The following is a 13,745-nucleotide window of genomic DNA, read 5'->3' on the forward strand; positions in this document are numbered from 1 at the left end:
AGAACTGAAACAAACGGTCGTGATCAAATGAAATGTAGGGCGACATGTCTGCCAAAGTTATTGACAACTCAATTTGTGAAGGACGTTAAGATTGAAAGACTATATAAAAGAGGACATTTTATCTTGTGTGCTGCAAATTACATGGGTACTTTAGTATGCTTAGACTTTGTAGCCAGTTTTCAAATAGAAACTAAGGGGTCCTTCTACAATTCCGCGATAAAAAATGGCCTGTGGTAGTGTGGGCACGTCTTTTAGGCACACGCTGGGCCATTTTTTACTGGGCCAGAAAATGGGCCTGCAATAATATTAAAACTAGTGAGCGCCTATTTATGGCCTGAGCCGTTACTGCCACCCACTGACCTAACAGTAAGGGCTCACATGCTACCCACATGGTAACCATGCAAGGAATGCCCCCTACGGTAGAAAATAGAAAATTATTTTCTACCGCGGGATTCAGTATGTGCTAAAATTGGAATTACCACCAGGTGCATGCCCTACCCCGGCAGTAGTGCCGATTAGGCATGCGCTACCCGCGCGTTAGTCCTCCTGTGTCTTTGTAAAAGGGCTCCTAAATGTGTAATTTACATTTACTACTTCTACCAAGTAGGGATGTGCATGGCCAAAAATGTTTGGAAATTTTCTTAATTTTGGGGTGTTTTTTTTCATTTGGCTGATTTTTTTTTTTTGTTACATTTGTACCCTGCGCTTTCCCACTCATGGCAGGCTCAATGTGGTGGGCAATGGAGGGTTATGTGACTTGCCCAGAGTCACAAGGAGCTGCGTGTGCTGGGAATTGAACTCAGTTCCTCAGGACCAAAGTCCACCACCCTAACCACTAGGCCACTCCTCTCACACATTCAGTTATTGCAAGGTGTTACCCCTCCCCCACCCCGTTTACTAAGCCATGCTGTCGGTTCCCATGTGGCAATGACGACACAGCCTATTCATAGGGAAGGGGCTGTTCCGGCAGTAGCACAACACAGCCGCTAACACGGCTTAGTAAACAGGGGAGTTAATGTGTATCTGAACTTTTTACTATGTAAAAATCCATTGTGCATGCATTTGTTCATTCTGTTTTGTGTGTTAAATGCATATTTCATCAGTTTTGTGCACACTCAAGTTTTTCAGGCACAGTAACAAACTGAATGCATGCTTACAAATGCACATCCTTACTACCAATGATGGGATAGTGTCAAAACAATGTACATATATTTGAAAATTCAAAATGTATGTGCTTTGTTTCCTTCTTAAATAAAACATCTCTCTAGGAACATGTTGGTTTAATCCAGCTAAATGTTTGCATGTTGTAAAAGCAAAAGCATATCTTTAGCTGTTGTAAGAGGCATATTTTTTACCCATTGACATCTATTTGGGTAACTACACAGTTACCTAGCTAAACTGATTTGAAAACTGACCTTAGAGTGCTTTCCTATAATACAAGATACAAGAAATAGCAGACACCAGTGGTGATTCAGATAATGAGACACCCTCAAGTAGTGAACGTATGACCATAATTAAGGAATGGGAAGACAATTCTGATGGTCATGATTCTAAATAAAGCCAAACCTCAGAAAGGGAAGTCTTTTTTCTGGTAAAACAAGAGCCAGAGCCAGTGCAAGTATATCTTAGTATATGTTGTGCCCTAGGCAAATCATCACTCTTCTTCCCCCCCCCCCCCATCCCCATTGATCTTGCCCCCTCCCAATCAATCCTGCACCCTCCAACCTAAATCACTGCCAGCCCAAGCCCATGCAGACTCTGGGAGCTCAGTTCCTGAAGCCAGAAGAAGGATGGTTAAGAGTATGTTGCTTTTCTCTGAGATGCAGGATCAGCAGAGGTAGCTCAGGTCCTGGACCCAGAGAAGGAAAGACGCTTAAGAGCATGTTGGTTTCCCATGAGGCATAGGGATGAATATCTAGCCTCAGGAGCTGAGCTGCCTGTACTGACCTCATACTTCGGAGGGAAACAATGAGCTCCTAAGTACCTTTCCTCCTCTAGCTTCAGGAGCTGAGTTCCAGGTAAACTTAAAAAAGGCTGCTCACTGCCCTTGCGCCATTCCTAGAATGTCAATGCTCTAGGTGACTGCCTAGTTCACCTAATGGAAATGCACACCCTAAGAAGAGCAATTAAGTAATTTAAAAGGAAGGTTCAGATTGTTCTATCCGGCAAGGATGAAAGTGACTGTGAATAAAAAGAATAAAACATTTGAGGATCCTGAAGGACTACAAGATTGTATTGATTCTTTTTCAGAAAGCAAAATGGAGACTATGATTTATATGTGCAGAAGAAGGAGACAAATGGAGAATACTAGGGTGAGACAGTAAGTTTTATGTACTGTTTTCCTAGCAGTCTTTATGCTGATCCTCTTATTTTCACTGTTATTGTAATCCCAGCGAGTACCTTTGAACCTTAGGAAGACAGAGCATCATTTTGTTCAAAGACATCTGTTTAGTTTCAGCTCTAAAGGCAGGTTTATTATTTTGTGTAACAATTTACCATATAAATAAAATAAAGTCCTGTAGTGCTTCCTTGCAGTGTGACAAATCTACCAGACATTTCTTGTGAACAGTAGTGGCATGCAAAAGGTGAATCATAGTGATCCAAGTTTTGTATGGAAATCTTGCAGTTATGTGCCACTATCTGGGGCATAATCAAAAGAGAAGGACGCCCATCTTCCAACACAAATTGGGAGATGGGCGTCCTTCTCTCAAGGTCGCCCAAATCGGCATAATCGAAAGCCGATTTTGGGCGTCCTCAACTGCTTTCTGTCATGGGCAGTGGCATAGCTACGTGGGGCCAGGGAGGCCTGGGCCCCCGTAGATTTGGCCCTGGACCACCTGCCGATGACCCTCTCGACCCCCTCCCACCGCCGTCGCCGTGGGCTACCTTTGCTGGTGGGGGAACCCCAATCTCCGCCAGCCGAGGTCCTCTTCTTCCCACAAAGGCTTTGTTCTGTTTTTGACTGTACGTGCAGAATGTCAGACTCACAGAAACAGAACGAAGCCTTGCAGATCAGCTGTAGTACATTGTAGTACGTGCAGGATGTCAGAAACAGAACGAAGCATTGCGCGGGAAGAAGAGGACCTCGGCTGGCAGGGATTGGGGTCCCCCGCCAGCAAAGGTAGGCGATGACAGCGGCGGCAGGGGAGGGTTGGCGGCAGGAGGGGGGTCAAGAGGGTCATCGGCGGGAGGGGGTCATCAAAGTTGGTGGTGGCGGTGGTGGCGGTGGCGGCGGGGGGGGTCAGCAATGGCGGGGGGTCTGCAGTGCCAGGAGGGGCTAAAATGTGCCCCTCACCTGGCGCTGGACCCCCCTCCCGCCGAAGTCAGGCTACGCCCCTGGTCGCAGGGACGACCAAAGTTCACGGGGGCATGTCGGCAGTGTACCAAAAGCGGGACTGGAGCATGATTAAGAGGTGGTTATCCTCGGTTGATAATGGAAAAAAGAAGGGTGTCCCTGACAAGCATTTGGCCGACTTTACTTGGTCCAATTTTTTTCACGACCAAGCCTCGAAAAGGTGCCCGAACTGACCAGATGACCACCAAAGGGAATCGGGGATGACCTCCCCTTACTCCCCCAGTGGTCACCAACCCCCTCTCACCCCCCAAAAATATAAAAAACATTTTTTGCCAGCCTCTATGCCAGCCTCAAATGTCATACCCAGTTCTATGACAGCAGTATGCAGGTCCCTGGATCAGTTTTAGTGGGTGCAGTGCACTTCAGGCAGGCGGACCCAGGCCCATCCCCCTTCTAGCTGTTACACTTGTGATGGTAAATGGGAGCCCTCCAAACCCCCCTTGGATTTGGCCAGGTTTGAGATGGCCGCCATTAGTTTCCATTATCGACGAAAACCAATGGCGGCCATCTCTAATGCCAGCGATCTCTAAGGGCAGGTCAAATGTTGAAATTTGGCCGGCCCCGACCATATTATTGAAACGAAAGATGGCCGGCCATCTTGTTTCGATAATATAGTCGGGTACGCCGCTTGACGGGGCCGGCGTTAGAGATGGTCGCCCTTATAGGTGGCTGTAGACGGAGAAAGAGACAACACTTGCTCAGAGAGGAGAGGGATGGAAGGAAAACAAACATGACAAATCACAAATTTTCAGCTTCCACCGAAAATCACAGTTAGTTTTTTGTGAAACTGAAACCATGGCTGCAAATTAAAATAACTTTTTGGCCGCAACTGAAACCAGGCAGAAAACGTATATTGGGTCAGTTTCAGCACTGTAGCCAAAACCAAAAATGAAATTCAATCAGCCTCTAGTCTAAATATTAGCCTATAAAATATGTATATACTAGTAAAAAAGGCCCGTTTCAGGCAAAGGAAATGGGCGCTAGCAAGGTTTCCCCCCCCCCCAGTTCTAGACCCCTCCATCACTCCCCGCCCCCCCAGTTCCAGACCCCTCCATCACCCCCCCAGTTCCAGACCCCTCCATCAGTCCCCCCTCCAGTTCCAGACCCCCCCACAGTTACAGACCCCCCATCACTGGCCCCTCCAGTTGCAGACCCCCATCAGACCCCCATCACTCCTCCCCCAGTTGCAGACCCCCTCCCTCATTCAATCTGAATTCCAGACCCCCCTCCATGTTCCAGACCCCTCCCACTGTCCAAGTTCGAGACCCCACCTCCATGGCTTCCTCTCACCAATTTGTAGACCCCTCTCCCTCGCAGTTCCTGACCCATGGACCCCCCTGTTGCGAGCGTCTGGAGCCCCCGTTCCCTCCGCCAAACCGCCCCAGCTGCTGTGGCGTACCTGTGCTGGCAGGGGACCCGTCCCCAACCCCCGCCAGCCGGCCGAAGTCTTCCCTTCTCGGCGGCGCGCGATGGAGGAAAACGTAGTGAAGTTGGACTCACTTAGTTTGTGCTCGTGCGTCCTTATTTCAGTTATTGTTTTGCTGATTGCACCTTTTCTGTTCATAATTTTTCATGACAATAACATTTTTAGTATATTACCTCTGCTTTTCTGGACAGACTAAGAATCCTGGTGGTTTGTGTGTTGGGTCTGTGAGTTTTTTCTAAGAACTGTGGGACCACTGGGAGTGTGGCCCCCAGTAACCTAGAAATCACTGGGGATAATTTGAGAGTGGGAGACTCACCCAGAGGCAGTTGGGACCCAGTCAGTGGAAGGAGGGTGCTAGTTTAAAGCACAAGTGGCAGGTGCAGGCTGACCTGAGCTGTGCTGGGGATAGACCCTTTAAGTAGCCGCAAGGGTAGCCCAGGCGGGTGGCTAGGTGTTTCATGACAGCTCACTTTTGTAAAGTCACTTTGTAGCTTAGTACAGACATTCTTTTTGGCAAAGGCTTATCACCATTGTGCAGCAGTGTATGTCCAGTAACACCATAAAAAGAATAAGTACTAAAGTAAATAATTGTATTTCAGTATTGTTGACATTGAACTAGAGATGAGTTTATTTGATTTTGGGACTAAAATGCAAAGTTAATCTAGGTATTTTAAAACATCAGAGATTCTGGAATATGTTCCTAACTCTGTCTTTTAGAATACAGCCCCATACAACCAGAATCAAACAGCTGTGGGCTGGAATCTTATTCAATTGCAGCTGACTCGGATCTCCATATTCTCCATGTGGATCTTTTTGACTGCATTTGGATTTGAATTTGCATATATGTGTGTGTGCGCGCGCGCGCGCCTATGCATTAAGGAGCTAATTCTATAAATTAGTGCCTTAAGGGGCCCTTTTACTAAGCTGTGGTAGGGCTAACAGGTTAGCATGCCAAATTGACACTACCGTTGGGCTAGTTTGGTGGTAAGTTTGAAGTTGGCACGATCTATTTTCCACGGTAAAAAATATTTTTCTAGTTTCTACAATGGGGGGGGGGGTGCATTCCTGGTGGTAATCAGCAGCAATGCCACATTAGCAAATGCCAGCTGATTACCACGTGAGTAGTGTGTGTGAGCCCCTACCATTGGCGGTAAGGGCTCAGGCAGTAAATAGCTGCGTGCTGCTTTTAATTTTAGCACACGGCCAATGAACAGCCCCACTAATATAAGCCCTTTCTCCCAGCTGTGGTAAAAAAATGGCCTGGCGCATGCCAAACTCACACGTCCAAATTATCACAGGCTACTTTTTACCGCAGCTTAGAAAAAGGGCCCCTGAATTAGGTGTCACAATAGGGTGTGATGAGTGCCAATTTTATAACAGCAGTGAGGTTCACCTAAAATGTCGTAGAATGCTAGCGTAGACCCGCTTTGATGTAGCAAACATTAGGCACGATCACTTATGCCAGGTCAATGGTTGATGTAAGTGGATGTGCCAAAGGTGAATGTGTGTAACCGACAGTATTATACAAGTTGCATGTGTCGCTTGATGGCACACCCATTGCCCACCCATGAGTTTGCCCCCTTGCAGTTGCATACTATAGCCCATGCATGTAGAAGTCTACAAAATAATGAGCGGAGTAGAGCGGACAGATGTGAAGCGTTTGTTTACACTTTCAAACAATAATAGAACCAGGGGACACAAGACGAAGCTAGAATATGGTAGATTTAAAACAAATAGGAGAAAGTTTTTCTTTACTCAGCGTATAGTTGGACTCTGGAACTCGTTGCCGGAGAATGTGGTGGCAGCGGCTGTCCTTACGGAGTTTAAGGGGGGTTTGGACAGATTCCTGAAGGAAAAGTCCATTGAACATTATTAATGGGTTTTTTTTTTTGGGGGGGGGGGGGGTTGCCAGGTTCTTGAAGCCTGGATTGGCCGCTGTCAGAGACAGGATGCTGAGCTTGATGGACCCTTGGTCTTTCCCCTGTATGGCGGTGCTTATGTGCTTATGTACATTATAGAATAGTATATTTGGCACATATCTGCGTGCAAAGTGCATGTAACTGCAAGCACCCATTTATAGTCACCTCCTAAATGCAGACTTGCACATTCTTTTGAGTAATACAGATAGACTTGTAAATGTTTATATATGTTGAAACTAATCTGAGTAAATTTGACCTATTTTTCAAATCCAGTTTAGGTTAGAACTGGGTTAAAACTGGCTTTGATCATCTGAACAATTTAAAATGGAAAAAAATGTTTTTAATATAATTTCAGATTTAGTTGAAGAAAGTTTCTCATCTCTACACTTATCTATGCTAGTCAGGCATAGCTATTCCTTGTATTTTCCCTTCCTACATTAACGATGTATTCATCACTAAGTTTCGGATTTTTATTAGCAAAATTGGCATGAGTAAAATAATCAGAAAATGGTTTCTAAGATTTGTCTTTATGTATAGGATCCAAATACTGATGTATTAGTATGTGCACTTATAATTGGACAGGACAAAGCCAATTTATGGCTCTCTCAGTTACAGAATTGGAAAAGTGCTACTACATGCTTTCTGAATTGCCTGCCTCGCTACATTCACCTCCTCTGGAATGAAAGCAGGGTGGCCATTAAAGAGCCACATGTCAGTGTCTGTTGTTCTGCTACAGCTAGGCTGCTGCTATCCACTGAAAAGGTGCATAATTCTATTGGAAACACAAAGCAGTCCAGTCTGCCCAACCGCACATTGCTATTAGTGCAGTGCTGCTAATAGCACAGTTTTTATACAAAAGGTCCATTTTGCATTAGTGTGTATGCTATTTTTCATTTAAAAAAGAAACTACTAATTACACAGCTATTACGAATTGTTTTACAATTGCTAAAACAAAACAAAGCTTTAAATTACAGACAGAAACAAAGAGGGCACTGGAAGGCCTAGTTCAGAAGGCTTGAACTGTATGTGCATTTGATAAAATCTGGATTTTTTTTCTCATCTTTACATCAAACACACTCAAGCCTTGCAATTTCATTGTTTCTTCTGTCACACTCTTTAACATATTCTGGATTAATTTTTCAGCAAGTCATCTAGCTCCTTGATTACGTATTTGTAAGGAAACTCTTGTTAAGGAAATGGAGAAAGCTCTATATCCACCCAGTTGTGATCTCAGATCATGTAATAATGACAAGTTAGTGTAAGTTTGCTGGAGAGAGAAGAGGTACAGCAACATATGCAGAAAGCATGGCGGGATTTTGAACTATAAAATGAAACCATGGATATGAAATTGGTTACAGGATGGGAATCAGGAAAAGCATTCATGAAGGGCATGTAATGTTAATTCATTTGAAAGCATAGGAAAAAAAAGAGAGGGTAAAGGAAAAATCCAGGTTCATTACTCGAAGTACAATAGCTTCAGGCTCTACATAAAAAGACAGAAATCTGGGAACATATCAACAACTGCAAGAAAAATAATTAGGAGTCCAATATTCCAAAGGGTTTATCTGGGCTGATCCTGCCAGTTAAACCCTGCTGAGCGAGCCAGCTGCCAGTATTCAGTGACTCTAACCTGGTAATGCTGCTGACAATCAGTTCAGACCACACAAGTAAAACCAACCAATGGAGGGGTGGCCAAAAGCAAAGTCAAGGAGAAGCTGTTACTTATGCAAGCATGAGCAGTATTCTGTGTTGGTGCCCATACAGCAAAGTGCCCAGGTAGGACTGTGCAAAAGGTAATTCTATTTTGCACTGCTTAGCTTTTCGAATACCATCACTGAATACTTGCTGATACCTGGCTTAACTTCCAGTATTGATCTGACACCCTCATTTCTGGTCCTGATACCCCATTTCTGATCCCCTACTCTATTCCCCAACCCCACCATGGTTCTAGTCTTTCCTGGCTCCTCAATCAAATCTCCCCCCTTTTCAATCCCCCTACTCTGATTCTCAACCACCTTCTCCTGAAACCCCAGTCAGCCCCAAGTTTCTGGGTTTCAAAATGGTGGTACTGACCTTTGCCCTTGTATGGAAGGCTGAACCCATAGCAGTAGTACTGCAAGACTACCTCTAGGGAGTCAGTGCTACCATTTTAGAATCTAGAGCCAATGAGGCAGGAGCAGAAAGAGGACCACTCCAGCCCCATGTCACTGAACACCAGGTATCAACTCCAGGTAAGTCCCAGGAGCATCCAGGTGCCTGGGTGGGTTGGAGAACAGAATGAGGGGATCAGAAAGGGGGAGGGGATTGGATTAGGAAGTCAGGGAGGATTGGAGCATAGGGTTGGAGAACAGAGGATCTGGGGGATTCAAAAGGGGTGGATTGGCGAAATCAGGGAAATATGGGAGGGGGTGTTGCAATTGACAGGCCACCTCATGCAGATCCCAGCCAGTATTCAAGACCCTTATAAGTATCTTATGTGGGTCATCGCTGAATATCAGCCAAGACCCCGCAAAAGTAATGGTGGCCACCAAATGCCCAGTCTTGTCCGGATATCCAATGCCAGTGCCTGGAATTGAATATCTGAGTCTAATTTAGCTGGCAGCAGTCAGAGTTTATAAAAGTGCTGACTGCCATCAGCTGAACATTGACCAGTAGATCTTTTAGGGATGCTCAAAAATGAGTAGTAACTAAGGAGGTCAAAGAGGGATTATATGGAACATAGCAATAAGGCAGGGATATTACTGATTTGACAGTTGTGAAAACAAAGAAGCTTCAGTTGGGTAAAGAAATTGGTGAGAGGGGAAAATCTAATAGAGGAAAATGAGGGTATAGCTGGGGGGTTAGAAAGTATTATGAATATCTTTACAAACCAGAGGTCAATCTCCCATTGGAAGTATTGACAACTATCTGGATACAGGGTCAAGACGAGGAGGGATGACAGATGGGAAGGTTTATGCTGGTAAAGTGGAGGGGAAAGATGAATTCCCCAGGGAATTATATAAGGCAATTCAGTCAGATGTATCACCATTCCTGAACATTTCAATGCTACTTTATAGGACTCTGCCAGGTATTTGTGACCTGGATTGGCCACTGTTGGAAACAGGAAACTGGGCTTAAAGGACCTTTGTTCTGAACCATAGAGCACCTCATATTCTTATGGGGAGAGGTATTGCCACCCATGATGTAGAAAGCTCATATGGTAGTCCTCCATAAATTTAGTAAGGTGGAGACTAGCCCCCAAATTCTTTATTGTTGCACATCCAAATTTGCAACAAGTGTGCAAATTTTCACACACAAGTTATAAAATAAGAGCAGGTGTGCACGTAACAATTTAATAATGAGCTGCTAATTGGTGTTAATGAACAATAATAGGTTATAATTAGCCTTAATTTGAGTTAATTGCACCAATTAGCAGTTTTGCATGTAACTGCCCTTAGTCACCATTCTATAACTTTTGTGCTCAAATTCCAGAGCTCGCAACTTCATGGAGGGCAGGTGCATGTGCAGGTTATAGAATACTAGCATTTATGTACCTAACTGATTATAGTTAGTGGTAGAATTCTGATAATATCTTGAATTCCTCAGTTAAATTCCTTTCTTGCATTTCTCTTTACGCAATCAGATTCCAGTCATATTATAGGTTTCACATAAAACTTCCTTTTTATGGGTAAGCATATTTCCATACAGGAGATGCCTTTCCTCTGCACCAGGTCAGGGGATCAAGATTCAATATTTTACCTCCTTATCTATAGAGGGGTCCTCAGAGCAATGGTCATCAATCCCCTATTTCAGTGTTTCCCCAAGTCCGGTCCTGGAGTACCCCTTGCGAGTCAGGTTTTCAGAATATCCACAATGAATATGCATGTAAGAAATTTGCATCTAATGGAGGCAGTGTATGCAAACCAAGTTCATACATATTCATTGTGGATATCCTGAAAACCTGACTGGCAAGTGGTACGCCAGGACTGGACTGGGGAAACACTGCCCTATCTGACAGATCCCCCTAATCCTTGGTTCCAAGCAGTTGGATTTGGTTCATTAACTCTGCAAACCCACTATTCTGCACTTCATACGTCTTTTGTTGTCTGACGGCATTCTTGATGCTGTTGAATCCATAGTGTGAATTGTTGAGAGTGTGTGTCCTACCAAACATTTTATATCAACTGCTATTGAAACTACTGCTCAACTCTTGATGCATGTGCATGTGGCACCGAAACACAGCACTGTGTCGAGTTTTTGTTACAGTTGGTATTTGATTAATAAAACGACATGAGTTGAAATAACATTGGCCTACCCCCTTCTTTTTGGTTGTTAAGCAATTCTGTAGCATTCTTCTGGGAAGGATACCTTACATAGTACATCCTTTAGAAATGAAACTCTTTCAAGCAGCTATGTTCACTGCTTCTATGATGCTTGTCACTTTAAATCTAGCCATTTTTTACAGACTGATGAATGCAACCAATAAAGAAGCATGTCTGCCAGCTCCTCCGGACACCTTTGTTTGCTTAATTTTGCTTCCAAACAAGGCCTACAATGAGAACCTACAGCCTCACTAAGTCACCTCACCAACCCACTCAATTATGAAGGCTCACCTTCTATAACTACCCTAATCACTCTCTTCCTTCTTCTTTTTTCCCTTCCTAATCGCTACACATTACTAACTGTATCTGATCTGATATCCTGAAATGACAATGTTAACAAATCTATGTAAGCCACATTGAGCCTGCAAATAGGTGGGGGAATGTGGAATACAAATGCAATAAATAAATAAATAAATAAATAAATAATATGCATTCCTAGTGAGTGCTTGCCATTGTGTTAAAAAAAAGTAGAGGAAAGAAAGTGCATACATTGCACTCAATTACACTAAAACAATTGTGAGGCAGAGTTGGAGATCATAACTCTGCTTTTTCAACTTCTGTTATTGGCTTTGACTCCTACATGCTTTCTTATGAGCACTAAATCCCGATATTGATAGAACAATTCATACCAAATGAAGCTGTTCCTACTAAGAATTGATTGATTAATTGCTATCAAGTCAAAGCCGACTCCTGGTGACCATATAGATTGACCATCTTATTGCTGGTCTTCCATATCCTCTTTTTACTTTAACTTTTCCCAGCATAATTGCTTTTTCTAGGACTCTGGCCATCACATAATATGGCCAAAATATTATAGTTTCAGTCTATAATATTCTGGAGGAAAGGAGAAACAGGGGTGATATGATACAGACGTTCAAATATTTGAAAGGTATTAATCTGCAAACGAACCTTTTCCGGAGATGTGAAGGCAGTAGAACGAGAGGACATGAAATGAGATTGAAGGGGGGCAGACTCAAGAAAAATGTCAGGAAGTATTTTTTTACGGAGAGAGTAGTGGATGCTTGGAATGCCCTCCCGCGGGAGGTGGTGGAAACGAAAATGGTAACGGAATTCAAACATGCGTGGGATAATCATAAAGGAATCCTGCTCAGAAGGAAGGGATCCTAAGGAGCTTAGACGATATTGGGTTGCAAAGCCGGTGGCGGGAGATGGAGATGGTGCTGGGCAGACTTATACGGTCTGTGCCAGAACCGGTGGTGGGAGGCGGGGCTGGTGGTTGGGAGGCGGGGATAGTGCTGGGCAGACTTATACAGTCTGTGCCCGGAAAAGGACAGGTACAAATCAAGGTAAGGTATACACAAAAAGTAGCACATGTGAGTTTATCTTGTTGGGCAGACTGGATGGACCGTTCAGGTCTTTTTCTGCCATCATCTACTATGTTACTCATGTGAGCTTCTAGTGACAATTCGGGTTTTATTTGGTAAAGGACTCATCTAGGTGATTTCTTGGTTGTCCATAGTATTCATAAAGGTAATATATTCAATTTAAATCAGAGATGGATAAAAGTATTCCATTACATCCTCCTCACAAGAACCCCAAGCTTACCTTCAATCCACCCAGTTCTTGTTCAACTCCTCACCTTTAATTTGTCGTTGGCTCCTCGGGTATCTTCAAGATGCTTCCTGACCAAGAGCACCTAGAATTCCTGTACTTGGACAGCTGGACTCACATCATCAATCACAGGTCTTCCCCCTCTGAAAGAGAAAAACAAGTAACAAATACACAAATACAGTAGGAAATATAAAGTGTTACTCTAAGAACTATACACAGATCAAGACCAGACTTATGAGTGGTTAAAGAGAGGTGAACTGAAACCCAAGTATGAGTGATTGTTAGTTATACTACTGGACAGCAGATTTCAGATTATATGTTTTACAGGAAGCACTGAAAAGATTCTGTAAGAAAAAACTGAAAACAGTTACTCATCTGGTAGCTGACAGATAGAAGAAAATGTCTACAGTACAGTCTCGATTATCTGACCTTCACTAACATGACCATCTGGCATATCTGACAGACCCCCCCCCCCCTCCCGATGACATCATCATGTTGCCATTAAGAAGTGTGCAGGTTCTCTTCCTGTGTTCCGGCTTCACACACTGGTTGCTGGTTAGTGTTAATAAACAATATTTTACATATGGACACCCTATGCTATTCTTTACGCATAAAGTGTGTTTTCCATGTATTTTTAAGGAATTACCATTGTTTTCCATATTATCTGACTTTTCACTTATCTGACAATGTCTTGGTCCCGTTTACATCGGATAATTGAGACTGTACTGTATGTGGAAAGGCACAGCAATCTTTTCTTTGGATGCCTTCCTCTTCAGCTGTGCTTCTTTTGCACTGCTAATCACATATCCCCAAATTATGAGCTGTGATCTTCTTTCACCTTACCAGCATCAGTAACTTTTGATTACATGTACCTCAAACAATCCAAAGTTGACTCAATTTCACAAGCATCATTCATAATGCATGTGATTAGACCACTGTGCTAATATAAAGGCATAAATCAGCCTAACTTCTGGTTTCATGTATACAATTGGTTATGAATAAGTAGATATTTTTCTCAGCTCCAAAGTCAAGTCTCATTGCTATAAGTGACACAGGACACAAGTGCTTTAAAAGCCTATTTTGCCAGGTATCATCTGGAAGTGGAGGAGTGG

General features: G+C 43.6%; 1 protein-coding gene across 2 annotated transcripts in view; it reads left to right on the forward strand.

The window, feature by feature from the left end:
• RGS7 (regulator of G protein signaling 7) overlaps window positions 1–13,745 on the forward strand; it is a 557,085-nt gene that overhangs the window by 334,497 nt on the left and 208,843 nt on the right. Inside the window, exon 1 of one of the 2 annotated variants that reach the window (XM_030196384.1) lies at window positions 2,167–2,312. The exons of the other annotated variant lie outside the window; for it this stretch is intronic. The gene's annotated coding sequence lies outside the window, so the exon portion shown is untranslated. Of the gene's footprint in view, window positions 1–2,166; window positions 2,313–13,745 lie in introns of those variants that run through there. 2 annotated transcript variants of the gene reach the window in all.

This window comes from Microcaecilia unicolor, chromosome 3, assembly GCF_901765095.1.
Source record: "Microcaecilia unicolor chromosome 3, aMicUni1.1, whole genome shotgun sequence".
NCBI classification, from domain to species: Eukaryota; Metazoa; Chordata; class Amphibia; order Gymnophiona; family Siphonopidae; genus Microcaecilia; species Microcaecilia unicolor.